The 21,969-nt window shown below is 45.8% G+C and overlaps 1 protein-coding gene across 1 annotated transcript in view; it reads right to left on the bottom strand.

Annotated features, from left to right (window-relative positions):
• Positions 1 to 21,969, bottom strand: part of LOC139746315 (uncharacterized) — a 174,368-nt gene that overhangs the window by 151,173 nt on the left and 1,226 nt on the right. The gene's annotated exons all lie outside the window — the stretch shown is intronic.

The raw sequence follows: 21,969 nt of genomic DNA, 5'->3' as shown, positions 1-21,969 counted from the left end.
GAGAGAGAGAGAGAGAGGTGAGTAGCCAGGATGGCATGATAAAGAAGGGAAGTAGGAGAGGAGTGAAGCACAATGTGAGGGACATGCCGTCCGTCGACGCCTCGACTCACGAGACGGGAAATGACTCAGGTGACCTTTAACAGCCATTACCAGCTGAGGTCGGTCACCAGACCAGGAGTCATTACCTTAAACCACGATCACGGTCAGGGGTAAACAATGGCCAGTACCCAGACACGAGACGCAAGGGGGGGGGGGGTCAATTTTACTGTTCGGGACAGACTTAGGTCTGTCCCGAACAGTAAAATTGGGAGTTCAGTCTCAAAAATGACGAGATCAGAGTCAGAAAGGTGACTGAAGACGGTATCATCAAAAGTCACTTAAATTCTGAATAATGAAACGGGAGAATCGACTTGGGGAAACATGGCATCGAACCCAGGTTCTGCGACCTGCAGGAGACGACCTCACACATCTCCACCAGAATACCCTCCTGTGAAACTTCGTGAAACGTGTTGTCACAGGTTCGCTAACTACCAATTATCCCTTTACGACCGTACACAGTAGCAGTGCTGGTGACCCCCTTAGGCCTCGGCACTCTAAACGAATTGGCAGTTAAGTTGTCAGTGCCCTAGACGCCCCCTTTACCTGATAATTGGCCCATGGTAAACTTTCCTAATTATCATAATCCACACAGAGATACACAGGCAGTTAAACTGATCCATACAATTACATTAGAATCACCCAATTACTGAAGTGTTTAGTTTATAATTGTTTTATACCCCGGACATAAATGCTTAAAGAATTCAGTGCACACCACTAAGCAGGAGTCTGTTCACCAGACAATGGATTTACAGTACATTTCCAAGTGTAAAAAGAAAACAAAATTTCAGTGTTCATTATTCAGTCTTATGTTCATTATTCACTTTCATCCTCTCCATTTACCTAATACAACTGTCAAACTCTCTTCACTCATCCTCTGCATATACCCGACGCATTTCACAACACCTTGGTCCGCCCAGTCAATCCCACAATATTCTCTCTCTCTCTCTCTCTCTCTCTCTCTCTCTCTCTCTCTCTCTCTCTCTCTCTCTCTCTCTCTACACACACACACACACACACACACACACACACCTCATCGAGAGAAAGGATACAGCCATCCGACTATAATCACGAGAGAAGATACACACTCTAAATAGTGAGTGAAAACAAATGAATGCTGAGGGATCGAGTCTCCCATCCTTACGCCTCAGGGGGTTTGGATCGTTTATACTATAGGCAAGGAGGCGATGAGATCCCAAGTAATCCTCTGTTTTCATTACGTGCTGGCTGGATCCCTCCCTCCTCACCCAGCCGCTTCTACTCGGGGGAAGGCCGGGCGGAAAAAGGAAAGCTTAAGTGATCCATTCTGGCCTCGAGAAATGGGTGTGTGTTTGTGTGTGTGCGCGTGTGTGTCTTAAAAGACGTCATTAATGAGACAGTTCTGAATAACGCTCGCCTCTCATCAAGCGGGTGATTAGTGCGGGTAATTAGCCGCGGCAGCAGCTGCTGCTACCGCTGTTGGAAGCCCACAATGCTCAGGGGGACGCTGGCTCAGCAAACTTTCCAGCGGATGTGTGTACGTGTGTGTGTGTGTGTGTGTGTGTGTGTGTGTGTGTGAGAGAGAGAGAGAGAGAGAGAGAGAGAGAGAGAGAGAGAGAGAGAGAGAGAGAGAGAGAGAGAGAGAGAGAGACTACGATAATTACTTTTTTTTTTCTACCGTGAAACAAATCTGAGGATCTGTTCCAAACACCCTACCCACCTCTCTTTCAAAACGACCAGCTGGGGACGACCACGACACAAACACACGCACACAGGACGACCTGGTGAGACCAGCTGGCCTGACCACGTGACCAGGCCATCTGAAATGACCACCTGAGGCGCTGCGACAGCCGGCAGCCGGCCCAGACCTAGAAAAGATGGCCACGGGAGACCGACACACGTGAAAGTTGCCCCTCGGTTATCCTCAGTGGCACCGGGCCCTAGTCATCACACTCAGTGCCATCAGAAACCCACAGCCCTCAACCCTAGTATATATATATATATATATATATATATATATATATATATATATATATATATATATATATATATATATATATATTATATATATATATATATATATATATATATATATATATATATATATATATATATATATATATATATATATATATATATAATCTATGAGTCCATGAGGAAATGAAACACGATAGTTCCCAAGTGCGTTTTCGTGTAATAATCACATCAGAGGATATATATATATATATATATATATATATATATATATATATATATATATATATATATATATATATATATATATTCAGACCACAGATGGCCTATCAAAGGGAGCGTGGTGACCTTTAATACCCCACAAGTAATTATACTTCCCGTGACCTGAAAATCAGGCCACCAACCTACAGAGGTCACTGAACTATATAGATCACCAGTGACCTACATATCACGTACGAACGGGCGGGAGGGCGGGGGGTGTTGTTAGCAAGCCTCCAGGTGTGAGGTCAAGTGGTAGTGGTGTTCGACGCTTAAGCTCGCGCGCCCGGGTTCGAATCTCATGGAGGTCTACGGAACGGGCCGGACATCCCAGGACGTAATCTTTACGTCCCCGAATATATCTGGCGGAACTTGAGGTAGAAAAAAAACACAAAAAAACATGGAAAACTTTCTGAATTCAGAGATAGGTAACTTTTGATGGTATTTTGAATTTAGAGATACTTTACTTTTGAGGGTAATTTGAATTTAGAGACAGTCTACACTTCTGAGGGTAATTTACAGACGTGGGCCCACCGTGGTGTGGTGGTCTGTGCTAAAGGACCGTAACGCACTCAAGGGCAGCCCAGGTCGCGGCAATAGGTCGACAGTCAACCCCTAGCTGTTCATCCTCCCTTTTATAGGCTGGTGGATACGTCGGGTTTTAGAGAGAGAGAGAGAGAGAGAGAGAGAGAGAGAGAGAGAGAGAGAGAGAGAGAGAGAGAGAGAGAGAGAGAGTTACTTTGGATGTTACTAGGAGAAACAATTTACAGTTTGGGTAATTACCAGAGGTAATTCACTTTTACATCAGCAGTAAAAATCACTTTCTTCTGGGATAATCAGTAGAAATACATTCTTGGGGGATAATTTGCACAGGTAATTACTAATGGAGGCGTGAATAATTAAACTCTTTGAGGTAATGAGCTGAAATAATATCCTTGTGGATGGCAATACAGAAATTATTTGATCTGGGATTATCTTAGCGAGACTTTGTTGACTTTTCAGAGAATAAGAAGCAATAATTCACTTTCTTGTAGATATATCAGCAGTATTGATATACTTTCATAGGTCATAAGCACAAGCATTTTACATTCGTAATACATGAAAATACGTTTACTTTTAGAAATCATTTACTTTTGGGGTAATGAGGAGAAATCAATCCATTTCGAAATGTAATCAACAAAATGAATAACTCTGGGTAGTTACCAAAAGTAATCATCAAGGTAATTAGCAGAAATAAGCTATTTTGGATGGGTTTTGTGATCACAAAATAAATAAACAAACACACACATTTTCCTCCCTAATTAAAAGAAGGAAAAAAATGTATAGATTTTTCGCCTGGACTGTGGTGACCTAAGGGTCATGACCCACGTCTGCGCAACGATATGCAAATCAGTATGCAGGAACACGCGAGGCGCAGCGGCTGCATTTCATCCACGCCTCCCTGACCACGTCAGCAGGGAACCTTCACAGTTAAGATTTCGTGTTTATACAGAATCCATCTTTTCTAACAGCTCGCCCGCCTCCTCTCTCTCTCTCTCTCTCTCTCTCTCTCTCTCTCTCTCTCTCTCTCTCTCTCTCTCTCTCTCTCTCTCTCTCGCATGGGTGCGTCGAGGAACAGACGACTGAGCCATCGTACGAGCAATTCTAGCTCGGCTTTTCTTGTTTTTGTTTTTTTGGAGGTGATGATACAGGAGGGGAGGACGCGCACGACCCACCACCGCTCTCGAACTCTCTTTAGCTCATCTTCTACGACAAGCGAGATAGGTGAGTGGGTGGAGGTGTTCCTCCCACACCCCCGTCTCCCATGGATAGAGAGAGAGAGAGAGAGAGAGAGAGAGAGAGAGAGAGAGAGAGAGAGAGAGAGAGAGAGAAGCATATGCAATATTCAATGCAAGGAAAGTTTTGCATGCATGCAATCACGCGCACGCTATCAATAAAAACAAACGCGTAGGCAATACTCTCTCATACAACTATACACGCTACTTCACAATTATAGACACAAATACATACAGACACACACATACATATGCAGCGACAGACATGCATATATACAACCCACGTGTACATAAAAAGGCACGCATATTTATCCCAGGGAATTCCTGACAATGTCGGAACCTATACTATGAAATATAACCCAGACCCTTCCAATACGCCAACCATATTTCACGAAGTTGTTCAATTAAATCTCAATATCCTTCCATATACATCTGCTGAAGCTTGAGCACGACGGTACGGCCCTAGAGCACGGGAGCACGGCCCTCATGGCCCAGGTCAAAGGTCATGCCTCGGTATCAGCGAGGCGTATCGTGGTGCTCTAAGGTCGTCCCCATGTGGCCAGGGGGATGTACCGCCCTCCTCATGGATCGTCCCGTCGTGCTCATGCATCGCACCGTCGTGCTCAGGCATCGCACCGTCGTGCTCAGGCATCGTACCGTCGTGCTCAGGCATCGCACCGTCGTGCTCAGGCATCGTACCGTCGTGCTCAGGCATCGCACCGTCGTGCTCAGACATCGTACCGTCGTGCTCAGGCATCGCACCGTCGTCCTCAGGCATCGCACCGTCGTGCTCAGGCATCGTACCGTCGTGCTCAGGCATCGCACCGTCGTGCTCTAGGATCGCGTGGTCGCGCCCAACGAACGTACCGTCGTAACCAAGGCTCGTAGTACCGTCGTCATGGTGATGGGGTTGCCGCAAACACCACATGTATTTCAGTGGAACTGACTCCCGCGTTCACTTTCCCTTTAAATACATAAAAAGTAATAAAATATTTGAGCGACATTTCGCGCGTACATGATCACAAGAATTACGAGGCAGACAACTGAAAAGCAACAGAAACGAACTGGGAGATGGATGGGGGGAATTATAAGCGTATCAAAATATTTATTGTCTAATCATAAACAGACAAAGCATCTGTGAGTGTATGGGTGAAGGGTACATATCTAGGGGTACAATGGGTACAGTACATCGACATAGGAGGGTGATGGGAGGGGGGGGGCGAGCAGAGTCCAGACACCCAAACGGATCCCCAGCCACACACCCAAGAAGGGCGTTCTAGAATACATCAAATACATGATGTATAGCTACAGGATAGTAATTGATGCTGACAGCAACATACCTAACAATACCTCTGTAATACAAAGCAAGATTAAAACATGTCACATAAATACAGAACACCTCGTTAACCTTCGAGCTTCGACGTATACACAAACAAATTACACACACACTGAGGTGTGGGAGGGACGCCGCGCCCGGTCCGACTGAATGTATCCCCCGTTTGTTTACATTCCGGCTCGGTTCCACGTGAGGCTATTTAGTCAATACGTCTTGGTGAGCGATCCGCTTCGTCCGTCCACAGGTGGCGAAAACACTATTAAAACCACAATATACACTGCCGTGGAATGGTGAAGAGAGAGAGAGAGAGAGAGAGAGAGAGAGAGAGAGAGAGAGAGAGAGAGAGAGAGAGAGAGAGAGAGAGAGGCACCAAAAGGTGGACACCAGACTTGACACGTGAGACAGCCAGACAAATACAGAGGGCGAGACAGTCCGACACAGACAACAGGTTGATGAGACACATCCACTTATGCAGAGCCTGGGTCCGTCTGTGGATCACCTTTGGTCAGCTGGTGATAAATGGCATCTGATCCAAGTTGGGCGATAACTGACACGTGTGTGTGTGTGTGTGTGTGTGTGTGTGTGTGTGAATTTATACCTGAGTTTACGTATGTATCAAGTCTCATTAAAACCGGTGAACACATTTCTATATGTCTATATGCCCTGATTGTGCACACAAACATACGCACATGCCAGTGTACATGTGTATACATGGCCAACGCACTGTACGCTGACATAGATAATAATTTCCAAGCCAGTGACTGACCGCACTAATTAAAGCCATATTAATTACCCCTTACAAATTAGTCGGGCTTATAAAATTATACATCACCCCTCCCTTCCTTCCTCCTTCGCCTACGCCAACTAGGAAGTTGTACAATCTTACCAACGCTCACAATTTAACGAGGTAATTAAACCAGCGCGTCTTAACGACCCCTACCCACCATCATCAACCAGCCTGGCTGATAAAAGAAAAAAAAAAACCTTGTCAGGAGAATAATAAGATGCCATCTCCGCCATTAACATCACCAGCTCGAGAGTACGACCATAACGACACGTCGGTACGACCCCTTGGACGAGCTTTGAGAACGACTGTCCTTAAGGCCGTTGGGACGAGTCGGCCTATGGCCTGACGTGACCCTAACAGACCGAGTTATGTTACCCAGTGGTCGTCTCCCTTTGTGATACCCCGGGTTGTCGTACCATACAGTGCTCTGGGGTCGTACCGCAGTGCTCTAGAGTCGTACCGCCGTGATCTAGCGTCGTATTGTCGAGATTAAGGAAGTCTAGGAGCTCCCCACCTTCTTCCACATTTCCCCCCACGACGCCCCTTTCCCTCACCAGGATGGGGCTTACTGTGGGTGCTCACGCCGGAGAGGTCAGCCCTGGTGGGGGCAACATGGTGTGTGTGTGTGTGTGTGTGTGTGTGTGTGTGTGTGTGTGTGTGTGTGTGTGTGTGTGTGTGGCTAGACGTCTTCCGACAAGGGTGGGGTAATTCCCCTCCCCCTTCCTCCATTACGTGAGCCTCTCCCCCACTAACCCCTTCAGGACTTCCTCTTTCCCACGCTCCTCTTCCTCTCTCTCTCTCCCTCTCCCACACTTTCCCGTCTCGTTAACCCTCTCCTTTCCTTCCTGTCCCGCTGTCTTGCACACCTCGTTTCCGTCTCCTGCCTCCCCCCCCCCTCCCAACAAGACTGTCTAATATAACACATCTGTCCTCTTCTTATCCTCCATAGTTCTCTTACTTTCCCTTATATTCATCCTTATTTACCACCTCATCTCTCTCCTGTCTGCGTTCACCCATGTCCCCTTCAAAAGATTTCCTTTAATCTCTCATGTTATCTACTCTTCTCTCTTCCTCTCTGTTTCTCTACCACCCCCCCCCCCCCGAACCATGGAAGGGCGCACCCTACCGAAGAAGTAAGTTCCCACAACACCCACCCGTCCGAGGAACTAAGCCTGACTTACCCTCACCTTGATATATCTGGCATATCATATATCTGGTATATCATATATCTGAGATACCTGGTACATCATATATCTGAGATACCTGGTATATCATATATCTGAGATATCTGGTATATCATATATCTGAGATATCTGGTATATCATATATCTGAGATATCTGGTATATCATATATATCTGAGATATCTGGTATATCATATATCTGAGATATCTGGTATATCATATATCTGAGATATCTGGTATATCATATATCTGAGATATCTGGTATATCATATATCTGAGATATCTGGTATATCATATATCTGAGATATCTGGTATATCATATATCTGAGATACCTGGTATATCATATATCTGAGATATCTGGTATATCATATATCTGAGATACCTGGTATATCATATATATCTGAGATATCTGGTATATCATATATCTGAGATATCTGGTATATCATATATCTGAGATATCTGGTATATCATATATCTGAGATATCTGGTATATCATATATCTGAGATATCTGGTATATCATATATATCTGAGATATCTGGTATATCATATATCTGAGATACCTGGTATATCATATATCTGAGATACCTGGTATATCATATATATGAGATATCTGGTATATCATATATATGAGATACCTGGTATATCATATATCTGAGATACCTGGTATATCATATATATGAGATATCTGGTATATCATATATCTGAGATACCTGGTATATCATATATCTGAGATATCTGGTATATCATATATATGAGATACCTGGTATATCATATATCTGAGATACCTGGTATATCATATATATGAGATATCTGGTATATCATATATATGAGATACCTGGTATATCATATATCTGAGATACCTGGTATATCATATATATGAGATATCTGGTATATCATATATCTGAGATACCTGGTATATCATATACCTGAGATACCTGGTATATCATATATATGAGATATCTGGTATATCATATATCTGAGATACCTGGTATATCATATATCTGAGATACCTGGTATATCATATATCTGAGATACCTGGTATATCATATATCTGAGATACCTGGTATATCATATATATGAGATATCTGGTATATATTATATACCCAAGACATAAATACAAAAAAAAAAAACTTCATAACAAATGTAAACCAGTATCAACATCACCCTTAATGACATTTGGGAGCTTTTTACTTGGTTTATTTTGTTATTATTTGGTTTATCATCACCAACTAGAGGACAAGTATTCACAGATTACAACCGTGCTGTCTATACTCAATGTTCCCGTCTTGCTAACCCTGAGTGGGCTTAGATCGTGTCCGGAATCCCATTTCCCCGCCAGTGAATCCGGATTCTACCCGTCCGTTTTCTCCCATGAACCCAAATTGGACATATTTTTTTTTTCCAGCCCCGATATCCGCTATGTTCAGACGAGGATCCTCTTTGTGGCCGATCGCGCGCCACGTTCGTGACGGGATCCCGATTGCGTTTCCTGGAGCGATCGGCCATGGCTGGCACGCGCGGACCTGATCTGCATACGGGGAGAGAGAGAGAGAGAGAGAGAGAGAGAGAGAGAGAGAGAGAGAGAGAGAGAGAGAGAGAGAGAGAGAGAGAGAGAGGGGACCCCAACTTACGACCCTTGGGCACGTCGGTACGACCCTTGAAAACGACGGCACGACCTCGACGGGTACGATGGCCTGGTGTCTGACCTGACCATTATGGAGAGCGAGGCGTATTGTTACGACAGATACTTCTGATCTACCTAATCTATCTATCTATACATCTATCTAAATATATACGCCACGGACGGCACTTCCTCAAACCCACACACACACACACACACACACACACACACACACACTCCAACCTTCACACAATGACCTGATCTCCAGCCAGAGAGAACTAGTTGCCAGCCACCTCTTTGACGAACGTCCAGCTCCCTCTCCGAGCAGCCAACACATCCTTACGTTCCCCGTGACTCCAGGCGTCAGGGTGTGTGTGTGTGTGCGTGTGTGTGTGTGTGTGTGTGTGTGTGTGTGTGTGTGTGCGTGTGTGTGTGTGTGTGTGTGTGTGTGTGTGTGTGTGTGTGTGTGTGTGTGTGCAGCCCAGAGAGAAGACTTGAGGATACTGAACCAGCTTTAAAAATCTACCACGGCCATCAACAGAGCTGCCGGATTTTACCGTGTGATTCGAAAAAGGCATAACGGCTTGCGACAGCTTCATCTACGATAGGGATTCTAATCCGACTCACAGGAGGAATTCAACACGTCACTCGAACTGCATACTAAGTCTATACTGATCAAAACTGTGACGCAGCGCTCTGCCCACCCACTTGTCACAATAGCACCAACTGGACATGACGTGACTCGTCCATATGAAAGTACCCTACATGGACAAGTACCTGTATCAGGTCGTGGTTCTTCACACGAAATGAATAACCCACTACTATAAGGGACGGGGGAAACTCACTGTCCCCTCGCATTCACAAGCCACCTCAAGGAGCCATTGGAAAATCGTGGGACGCTACCGGGCGAGGCAACAAGCGGTCCCTCACACGCAAGGATTCACAACACAAATAAAAAGGACGGGAAACTGTCGTGTCCCCCCTCGCATTCACATCCGTCTCACATGCCCAACCTTTTGTCCTTCTCTGATTGGGAAAACCTCTCACGACATACCCGGGAAGGGGAAGACACCCCCCCCCCTGTAAAATGCCTCATTTACACTCTGGATCAGATGAGATTTACGAAATGTTTACACTCAGACTCACGCAAGGTCGTCTCGGCTACATTTACACAAACGCTGTAAATACAGTAACGATACAACACAGGAATACAATTGACAATACAACAAATGGCAAACGGGACTATAAATCAACGGGGGAAAATATTCAACAGAAATAAGTCCTGTTTCAACAGACCAGATCTGGTGAATCCATGGTATTCAAACCTCCACAAGAGAACATGAAAACATAGCCTGGAGAACACCAGCAGACCAAACGAAATACAATGACACTAAGGGTAGAGCATGAAGAACTATATTAACACACAAAGGACAAAGAACAGCCCCGCTGGAAAATCAGTCAGAACAAAGAACATCACCAGCGACTAACGAGAACACAAAAATCTATGACACAGAACAGAACAAACAACAAAGCCAAATTTACCGTACGACAATGACAACGACAACAAATAACACAACGACAACAAATAACACAACGACACAGGAACAGAACAAAATAACTAAGAATCAGGAAGACCTAACACGAACAAAAACAGAAACACATAACAGAAGAACAGCTAAACAAACACAAACCAAAAAAGAGCGATCATGAAACAAGTACACAAGACGCACATCTAACAACGACACAACAGAGGGCGGAGATGATTACAGGGGAGGAATACATAAATCCCCCAACCCCCTCTCCCCCTCCCCCTCTCCGCCGTCCCTTCTGTATTTATGAAACTCCTGCAACGCTCAGGAAGCCAGCCACGTCCACCGCTCGGGGACCATGAGAGACAGAGCGTAGTAATGTGTGTGTGTATCCATGTAAGGAGACTGCAGGCCACACACACACACACACACACACACACACACACACACACGTATAAGTGTGTGTGTGTGTGTGTGTGTGTGTGTGTGTGTGTGTGTGTGTGAAGAAAATAAAAGAGGATTACACGTGATAACTTGAGAATTACCTTTGATCACCAAGGTAATCACGAGAGATTACTTGAGAATAACCTTCGGAAGCCTTTTAAAATTACAGTATAGTTTCCTGGTACAATAAAAAATGCGTCATTCAATGGGTCATTCAATACCTTCTGTATCTGTCATTCTAAACTTTCTGTATCCGTCATTCTAAACTTTCTGTATCCGTCATTCTGAACCCTCTGTACCCGTCATTCTAAACTTTCTGTATCCGTCATTCTAAACTTTCTGTATCCGTCATTCTGAACTTTCTGTATCCGTCATTCTAAACTTTCTGTATCCGTCATTCTGAACTTTCTGTATCCGTCATTCTAAACTTTCTGTATCCGTCATTCTGAACCCTCTGTATCCGTCATTCTGAACCCTCTGTATCCGTCATTCTAAACTTTCTGTATCCGTCATTCTGAACTTTCTGTATCCGTCATTCTAAACTTTCTGTATCCGTCATTCTGAACCCTCTGTATCCGTCATTCTGAACCCTCTGTATCCGTCATTCTGAACCCTCTGTACCCGTCATTCTGAACTTTCTGTATCCGTCATTCTGAACTTTCTGTATCCGTCATTCTGAACTTTCTGTATCCGTCATTCTAAACTTTCTGTATCCGTCATTCTGAACCCTCTGTATCCGTCATTCTGAACCTTAAGACTTAATCTCTGTCTTACTATTATTCCGCTTGTACCAGTCCACATTAACGAGAGCAATTACAAAGATATTTTTTCCCCCAAAGGGGCAGTGCAAGCGCGTAGCGCTCACCGCAGGAATATCCAGGGTTCCGAAGATCGTGTCCTGTGAATTATGCTTAGTAAAGTGTCAAGTGTAGGATGGAGACACTGTAAGTTGGTGGACTGAGACCCAGCAGCCCACGCGTGGGGGTAAAGCAGAGACTCGACAGCCACTGAAGTGCCTGCTCACTGCGCAGCCGTCTCTAACCCTCCTTGATATCCCGGCAGGTAGCACAGGATATATATATATATATATATATATATATATATATATATATATATATATATATATATATATATATATATATATATACCTCCCTCCCCATCCCTACTGGTCGGTGGCTGGAGAGAGAGAGAGAGAGAGAGAGAGAGAGAGAGAGAGAGAGAGAGAGAGAGAGAGAGAGAGAGAGAGAGAGAGAGAGAGAGAGGCCTACCTGCCTCACCTCAGCAGTGCTTGTGGTGTGGGAACGCGTCGAGCGAACGGCCTTACCTCTGGCTTGGCACACCGTGGGAGGCAGGCAGGCAGAGCTTGACAGTACTTCTCCTCCTGTCATCACCTTCTGACAAAGCCTTGACAGGGAGGGTGGGTTAACCCTTCCCCTACCAGGGCCTTGACAGGGAGGGTTAACCCTTCCTCTACCAGGGCCTTGACAGGAGCATAACCCATCCTCTACCAGGGCCTTGACAGGGAGGGTTAACCCTTCTTCTACCAGGGCCTTGACAGGAGAAGAACCCGTTCTCCACCAGCGAGCTGACGGGGGGATAACGCTGCAGCCAACCATGGCCAGATATAAAACCTCAAACATCTTGCCTGAAATTCCCATAAGCGTGAGAGAACATGTGTCACGAACCGATGGTTCGAGACCTTGAACCAACCCCGAGAGAATCCCAAGAAGACCTCGTCACGCGTGCGTACTTACAAAGGATAAGTAGTTATGAAACAAGAGAGACAATGAGTCGCTATTCACCAGTGATGACCTGAGGTCAAGTGTGTCAAATCTCGTCGAAATATCCCTAGAATAACACCTGATTCAAGACTGTGAACCTCGCTTTCCATCGTCCATGAATTATAGAAAAAAAGAGCTTTTGTTCTTCATTATATGAAAAAAAATTAAACTCATACATTGCTGTACGTCGTTGACAGATGAAAAGATAAATGCTGACATTAGAAAAAAAAATTATCAAATCGTAAAGAAACCAACTGTTTCGGAGCGCTCCGAGTGGGCGCCACGAACCACCAACACGTCCAACTATCCCTTAGGGAACGACCTTGCAACTCTCTCCACCCACAAATGCTATTCATCCGTCAATTGGCCAGTAGGTCGGACCGCTGGCGGCCGCCTCCAAGCGAACCCTTCCTCCTCCCGAGCCAACCAACGCACGTATGGAGAGCGTCGTGAGCGGCGGTAATTTCAGTTCTCGAGGCAGCCTCGCACGGTTCGGGGTAATGACTGTGTTTTCCCTCTCCCTCGGGTTAAAATTACGGTGGGAGTTGACGTGGGGAGGTTAGGGAGGGAGCAGAGAAGGGAGAAAGGGTGTTATAAGTAGGGGCTAAGAGTGTGGGGAGGAAAGAGAAGGGGAGGAAAAGAAAGAGAAGAACCAGAAACTCCATTACCACAGAGCTCCTCCTCCTGCCATTACCAGTGACTAACATCAATTTCCCCCTCGAGTTTCCTTGATCGCCCGGAGCCGGCAAGGCTGTGTGTGAGTTATGGGTGTGGTTGCTGAAGGCCTGAGTAAAGAAAAAAAAAAGCAATACTCATTATCACCATGAGACACACCCGGTGACACAAGTGGCACTAGTGATTTCCAAAAAAAAAATCATATGGGGTTCTGTTGACAAAGTTAAGGATACGTTACTGAGGCCTGGTGAGGAAATGAGGGGACGTAAAATAAAGTGGTTGACACACTGGTAACGGCTGAGTGATAAACTGACCAACAGGCGCCAGTCTGGCGATAACAAGGGACGCTCCTTGGCCAATCAAATATCGATTTTAACTGTGGACGTAACTCGATCATAATAGTGACCAGCATTTTCTGAAATATTCATCAATAGTACAATATTCTATACATATTCTGCAATGCTATACAAAATTACAATTAACGACTGTAATATAACGGTAGATATGTCTCCATAACTTCATATACATTCATAATGGTGCGAGGCTTCCGTGGGGACGGTTATGGCAACATCTGGCAACTAACTCCACCCCCCCCCATTGGCGACAGTATGGTGGCAAGACTCTTGTGTTATCACTGTCACGATTCGCTACCAGCTAATAACGTTACTGTGATCAATGGTAACAACACGCTAACGAGCGGTGATACGAGCCCGCCGGCTTAATACGAGAGGGAGAAGGGTACTTTAATACAGCGAGGACAGTGGTGCAGATGCCCGACTTGTTTACCTCAAAATTCCAGCGGGTTTAGAAGGGCTTCAGTATCGGTTTAACACCTAGAGCACGATGGTTCGAACCCATGAGCACGACGGTAACAACCCTTGAGCACGACGGTACGAACCCTTGAGCACGACGTTACGAACCCATGAGCACGACGTTACGAACCCATGAGCACGACGTTACGAACCCTCTTTAGAAAGACGGTAAAGAACCGGGAGCACGACGGCACGTGCCTCGTTATAATGACCTAGCCATTAGCCAGACCCATAAGGGCAGGGTGAAAGGTCAAGCCATAAGACTCAAGAGTCGTGGCGTCGTGCTCAAGGGGTTAACTACCAGGCGTCACCTCGCCTGCGCGCGGGGAGCAAAATCACCTGCTCCACGCGCCCGCCCATGCGCATCTGGCCCACACAACTCTGAGTCGGAGGATATAACACTTTACATTATTTTCTACAATGTCTCTTCTCGTTTTCTTGAGAGAGACCAGAAGGAAGGGTGTAACGGGAAGGTCGGGAACTCAACAAAGAACCAAGCGCGCGGTTGTAAACAAACGCTCAGTGGCGTCTAGCTTGGTGGGTTGGTGGAATAGCAAGTGATATCTGCTTGCCTCCTGCTAGTCATCCACTTCCTCTCCACCTTTTTACTGTCGTTTCCTTCAATTTTTTTTTTTCGTCTTGATTGTTCTCACCCGTCTGGCTAATAATCAAATTCGCTTTTCCTTATCTTTTTATGTCTTGTGAACTTTGTTTTACCATTAACTCTTTGATTTTCTTTTCGCATGCGCTTCCTTCAGTCCTTCCTTCATCTCCTGTCGTCCCTAGTGACCTCTCCGTCTATCTCCTACGTGTTTATCAACGGTTTCTCTGCCTCCTCCTGCCCACCCACACCTTGTGTGACTCATCCTGCCACCTGCCCAGCGCTGGCCCAGGACCACGCGGGCCAGGTGTGTCGACCAATTAGCGACGCGCGTACTTCACGTCTCTCTGCCACAGAGACCCGTCGACGTTTTGCCGGCAGCTGGCAGCCGTCCGGCCCGGCCGTCACCCACCACAGCCTTACTGCGCTGCCAGACGCCGCGTTTCATATGACGGCAGATCAAGCGCTTCCCGGATGTCGACGAAGGAGCCAAGATGTCCCCACATGACATACTGATGACTCAAAAGGGCCTCCACGGACTGCCTTCTCCCAGCCTTGAGATGTCGTATTTACCTGGCCTGTAATGTAGCGGCTTTGTCTCGCTGGATAACTGTCTCTAATAACTATTGCTAACTCAGGAGTGATGCTGAGCACGATGGTACGACCCTTGGCTATGGTGCCGTGACGATTCACAGACATGACTTCTATGAAAGCCATCGTACCTGAGGGTCGTAACCGTCGTGCTCAAGGGCTTAATCATACCTTTCAACGTAACAACTTTAGTCTCGTTTCTTGACACACAAATTTTCGCCCGTCTATTAACTGCTTCACCCACTATCGGTATTAATGGTGCATCGTTTGATAAATCCACGATTTTTCTTATGACACATATTCCATAACTACTTCATATCTGTCGCTTATAGAAAGGTACACATATCTAGCCTCTCAAAAGATCTGCTATCGTACAAATATGAACTTCCAAACGTAAAATAATCACAAGACGCCCTATCAACTGTCAGGGGTCTTTAAGGCCGTCAACGGCAAGATACAACCACCACCAATCGTAAGATCGTCAACGCCTTCTTCAGGAGGTGAATACAATTCTAACACCGCGTACGCTCTATGCACGTGACCCTTACGTACGATAGCTATGCATGAACACCAACTTCCAGCGGTACGATAAATACTAGATACATACGATAGCCATACACTGTCTCGTACGACTCCAAAGCCACGATAACAACAGGATGAACACAAACTACCAGGAGTATGATAACTACGGGACACGTGCGAGAGCTATATAATTGCCCCGTACGAACGTTTAACTGCTAGTACAACTTTAAGCTATAAGAATTTGTCTCGCATTGTTTCTGTAATGTGTTGATAACAACTTCTAGTATAACAACCCGACTCGTGTATGATACATTATTTTAGCTCGTGAGATAATTACCATCCCTGTCCCGAATGATAATCATTACAACCTGATTGTACGACATTTACCAGTTTACCAGACATCTTTTCGTATGAAAATTAACATTTCGCGAGACAACAACTTGTGTCTATGAAGATAACTGACATCAACTCGATTCATAACCTATTTATCATAAAAGTTCCATCACAGCCACCTCTAACGACTACCAGAACCTCTGACTTCCTTACGTAACTACCCAACACCTCATTCGCAAGACACGACTAAACGAGCTCGTCCACAATTCTATAAAGTCTCTCTCTCTCTTCCAGTCGAGGGGGCAGGGGGCAGGGGGCAAGGGGGAGTTGTACAGTCACTTAACTGACCACATCTCCGGCCTGGTCTTCTAAGAACGGGAGGGCAGACCATTAACATGGGCAGAGGTTGCGCAAAAGGGAGAGAGGGAGGGAGGGAGCGCGAGCGTCAGGCCGGGCTAGTCTTTAGAAATGTGACGCCATCTAACGTGTTCGGTGCGGTAGGCTCCTGCTCCTCCTCCTCCTGGTATTTCCAGGACGAGTTGTTTGCGTTGGTCAATCATTTCCCCCAAAAGGTGGGGGTACTGGAAGGCCAGGGGGGGGAGGTTATCTGCCCTCTCTCTCTCTCTCTCTCTCTCTCTCTCTCTCTCTCTCTCTCTCTCTCTCTCTCTCTCTCTCTCTCTCTTAAAATATTAATAATAATATTAATAACAGTAAAAAATATATAAATGTAATTAATAGTAATTCCGGTTAATCAATTATGATTACCTTTGGCACAACAGGGCAGGAAGTTGTACACTCGAAGGGCCCCCCCTCCCCCCCATCTCTTGTAATTTCTCTACCGTCAGAAAACTTTTCGAAAATCCGCACGCTGTCTGCGTTCAACAAGTCCGTCATTTAGTTGAATCCATTTATCAAATACCTTTACACTGTGAAACAGTACTTCTTTACAGGTTTCGTAACAAGTTCATTGCTCAACTTCACGTTAAGACCTCTGGCTATTCTCTCCTGGCAAAGATCTTTCGAAGCGTGTGTGTGTGTGTGTCAGTGTCACCGCCCAGGAATGTGTGCGTATATAGCATGCGTCCGTGGAAGCATGCGTTCGTAGATGCGTGCGTCCGTGTGTGCGTGTGGAGACTCCAATACCGGCTGGACATCGCACCAAGGTCGCGTCCTACCACACACACACACACACACACGACGACTACCACGGGAGGCGGGGTGGCCAATATCCACCCCGCCTCCACGCTATCACCACCACCAGCATGCTACTGTGGAGGTTGAAAGGGCGATCAAGAATAGCGGTGCTCTCGTCTCACACAATCCACCAATCATCGCCTTCCTCATACCTTCCTCTCTCCAAAGCCACCATCTCTCTCCTCATTCTCTTTCCATGATTCCCTACTGGGTAGGTGGATGGAGGGGGGGGGGGGTCTTCCTCCCTGGACCAACCTAACCTCACATATCATCAACATTTGGCAACGCTCCTTAATAAGGAGAGAGAGAGAGAGAGAGAGAGAGAGAGAGAGAGAGAGTCCCACGACCACGCCCACGACCCCTTTTCCTTCCACTCGCTTCCCAATTTATCCACTTAATCCGTTCTCCCAGGGAAGCCCTCCTACAGGACTTCCCGTGTGTCCCTCTCCTGCGGCACATCCTTGCAGGATATCGAGGACGCCGCGGCCCCCAGCTGCTGCTCCGTTAGGGACCCCCTCGGGGCCTGTCGCAGCAGTTTCACCGCACCCACGTCTACCGTCACCACTACATCATAAACTTCTTTAAGAAAAAAATAAGGTCAAAATATTACTTAAGACTTTCCTTCTGGGGCCATTTTGTAGGGAAGTGATCCCGGGACGTCCCGACACACGGCCATGGCGTATTTAGCATTCCCGGCGACTGACTATACCACCGTGACGAGGTGGTGACTTATTCATGGGGTGAAGATCGACCCCCTTAAACACAACGTCGGCGGGGTCCTTGAGCACGACATCTGGACGCGGGGCCCTTGAGCACGACGGCTGGACGCGGGGCCCTTGAGCATGACGCCTGGACGCGGGGCCCTTGAGCACGACGGCTGGACGCGGGGCCCTTGAGCACGACGGCTAGACGCGGGGCCCTTGAGCACGACGTCTAAGGGTGGGGCCATTAAGTACGACGGCGTGAGGCGTGGTCCTTGAGCACGACGGTACGATGGTACCGTCGTGCTCAAGATCCTAACAGCTAAAGACGTTTGTTATATCAAGGTAATCTAACAATCAGCGCACTAACGCCCATCTGATATACTTCGTAGATTGAACGCATTTCCGTTTTATCATTACACTCCGACTAACCATCGGTACAACACTGTGGCTCTTTAAGATCACGTGGAGCGCGGAGCAAATATCAGCACAGTATTTAACCATCGTATGTCACCCACTCTCTACTACTCATATGAGGATATAATAAAACAAAAGCCTCGCGCGCTCGCCAATTTTGCCCCGCCTTGACCATATTACGTCATCGGAAGCTTCCAGGACGCCATGATGAAGTCATAGGGTGTGTGAGAGAGAGAGGAGTCAGTCACTTTGCCATTCACTCAGGAACTTGGTGGGGCCCCACGGCGCATTCCCAGGCCTGACTGGGACATCCGGCCAGTACGTGGAAACGCTACGGGTGTGGATTGTTTGCCACACCGCTCGTAATGACCAAAATACTTAACGTCCTTGTCCGAACGGCAACACCACACCCACCAATCATCGAAGTGGGATACCTTATCGTCTATCTATTTCTTCGAACTCTTACACCGTACGCAATGGCTTTTCCCCCAACCAAGACTCGCGGGCGATTGAGTAAAGAGTTCTGCTGAAACCAGGTTAATTATTAATCATTTTTTTTAAACAGTTCCTCACTCGCTGGTGGAATATGAGCCGGTGGTCGAGTGGTGACGACGGCGGGTCTCACCCACCCTACAACCCAGCCAGCCAGCCAGCCACGATCAGTTTACCCGGGAGAAAGGCGAGAAAAGAAGCTTCATTTCGACCACTTTCAAGACGAACTCTTGTTGATCCGCTCATCACGCTTTGAAGGGAGACCTTCCCCAATCAGAGGGGGAAAGATCGTGGATTAGATAAGACACAGGAATATACGAAAATGGTGAGATGGATAACCCAGAGAAATTGATACGTAATGGATAAGGGATGATGTGTAGCATTTCCAATCATAAGACAGGAAGTACATAGATTAGCCAATAGGGCACTACCCAACAGTGTATGTACTACCTATATACATGTCGGATAAACTACGTTTACATAAAGAACGGCAGAGAAAGAAATCACATGTCCAATAAAGACTAATAAATAATCAAAAATAACTAATATTGTAAACTTTCGCTAATCAAAGTTTACGGATAATTAAATTTCCCTTCAGGTAAAATAAGCAATGTAATGGGGAAGCTAGTGTAATATATATATATATATATATATATATATATATATATATATATATATATATATATATATATATATAGATGCTCTACACTATAAATTCGAAAGCTCTACACAAGGAGGAATACGAAATCTATTGTGAACAAAGGTAGGAGCCTTATGATCAGGGGCCGTACCGTTGTGCTCCGTGGTCGTACCGCCGTGCTCAAGGAGCAATGCACCAACACTAAGGTCACCACATTCATGACAAGTATGTGGCGCCTGGAATTACCAAATGATCCCACCTTCCGGTCAGTGGCGATAACTGGAGTACAGAACATTCCAGACATTCCATTGGTTGGGACAAGGTTCGGAAGAGTGCAGCGCTGGGATTCGCTGGTGGGACTGCTATAAATAATAGTTTCAAGTGCTTTGAAAAAATACAGAAACAGATTTCCTTACGTAAAGCAGTGAATATTTAGAGTGCTCTATTACAAAAGCATGTTAATAGAGCACCACACATGAAAAAAAAAAAAAAAGGGAAAATCATTGCTATAAGCGACCAAGCAGTAGTTCGTGATGGGCTGGGATTACCATAGGATACGACGCATTTGTTTACATTTCAGCCGGGGGGAAAATAGCCTCCGTAAACACTACGCTTTCGTCTAATTTCTAACGTTGCCAAGGACGCCTGTGGCTGTCATCATCCCTGGTCCGTGTACTTGATTACAGGCTGGTGGGTCACGAAGGTCTGTTCGTAGGGAGTATAAACCTGAGACGAGACCATAAGCAGTTACATGATGGTACATATCATGTGCCATATGCCTACGGTACGTAACCTTACGTTCATATACGTCACACGCAGATATGCGACAACTATACGTATATAAATAAACAGGAACGTACTTAATGTATGTGTGTGTGTGTCCATATACACATTTAACATCAGCATGTCCGTTAACTTTATGCCGATGTACTTAATTACACGTAAGCGCATTTTGCAACAAACTTGGGTATACTGATAATTTCCTGAATCCAAATTACAGCCATGCATATTTACATGCCTGTGTGCTCGTGTCAACATCTACAATTCTTTCCTCCCTTCTCGGGTTCTACATAACGAGATAACCTTACATGTTGATAATGTATATTTCAACTTTCGCTTATTCCCTCAACATACAACTGAGTGTAAACATTTTCTCGTAATGTTTCGTAATGCAGGCATTTACGTGGCCAAGCCAAACACACTCCCTCTAACATCTCCAGCAAACTGTCAATACAGTCGTCAAGGCTTTGATGTCCCGCGGTATTTTTGACCTAGATTCTCCTTTACCTTCCTCCCCTGCATGGAAATCACGACCTTAGAGACCCAGACCATATGGGCCACAGTAGACTGAGACACCGTCGTAAGTCCCCAGCAGGTCACTTTATCCCTTACAACCCCCAGTCTAATTGTGTTGTGTTCCGAGGGTACCCGACCCGGGGCCAGGTAATGCACACAAATACGCCATAATTTTCCTCTCGACTGGCTCAGCTCCCTAAACAGCCACTGTGTAATGTCTGGAAAATGGAGAACCAGTGAACTGGCAAAATAAGAGAAGGGAGAGGAGGGAGTAACGGTAGTTCACATACGTCATCAAGGACAAAAGAAAGAAAAAATTGAATACACAAAATTTCAAGAGGTTAGGCTGAAAAATCAGGCTTTCATAATTTAGATTTAACAAACATCACCATAGCTCAGAACGGACAATAAGTACGTTTATCTACGTAAATAATAATATCCTTCCACACACACACACACACATGCCGGATGCGATCCATCTCCCACATACAAACGTGCTTTTCTTACAAATGTAAAAAGACATTTCATTTTGGGATCATTTTTGGCTGTTTATCCTTTACACCACCCCAAACTAAATCATAGCTCCTAAACTAAACTTAAACCATCATAGCCTAACCTGTTATCACATTAAAAGATAAGCGACACTTAAGTTCGCTCTGGGCGCCTGTCGTGCTAGGATAATCTCACAGCCCCACTACACGTTAATCCCTATTACCAGCCTAGCCTAGCCTACCCTTGTGACCATCTCGCCTAACAACGTACACAAGACAATATTTACTCCAGTTTCTACTTACGGCTTTCTTGTTCTGTGTTTCTTAAGCCTGACCTTTCACCTGACCCTTAAGGTGTCGGGTCATGTGTCACGCCTTCAAAGAGTTATTACCGCCTTGCTAATAAAGACGTATCTTTTCTGTTAAGATATATTAGAATC

Source organism: Panulirus ornatus, chromosome 64 (assembly GCF_036320965.1).
Source record: "Panulirus ornatus isolate Po-2019 chromosome 64, ASM3632096v1, whole genome shotgun sequence".
Classification (NCBI taxonomy): Eukaryota; Metazoa; Arthropoda; class Malacostraca; order Decapoda; family Palinuridae; genus Panulirus; species Panulirus ornatus.
This window is presented reverse-complemented; position numbering and strand designations above follow the sequence as displayed.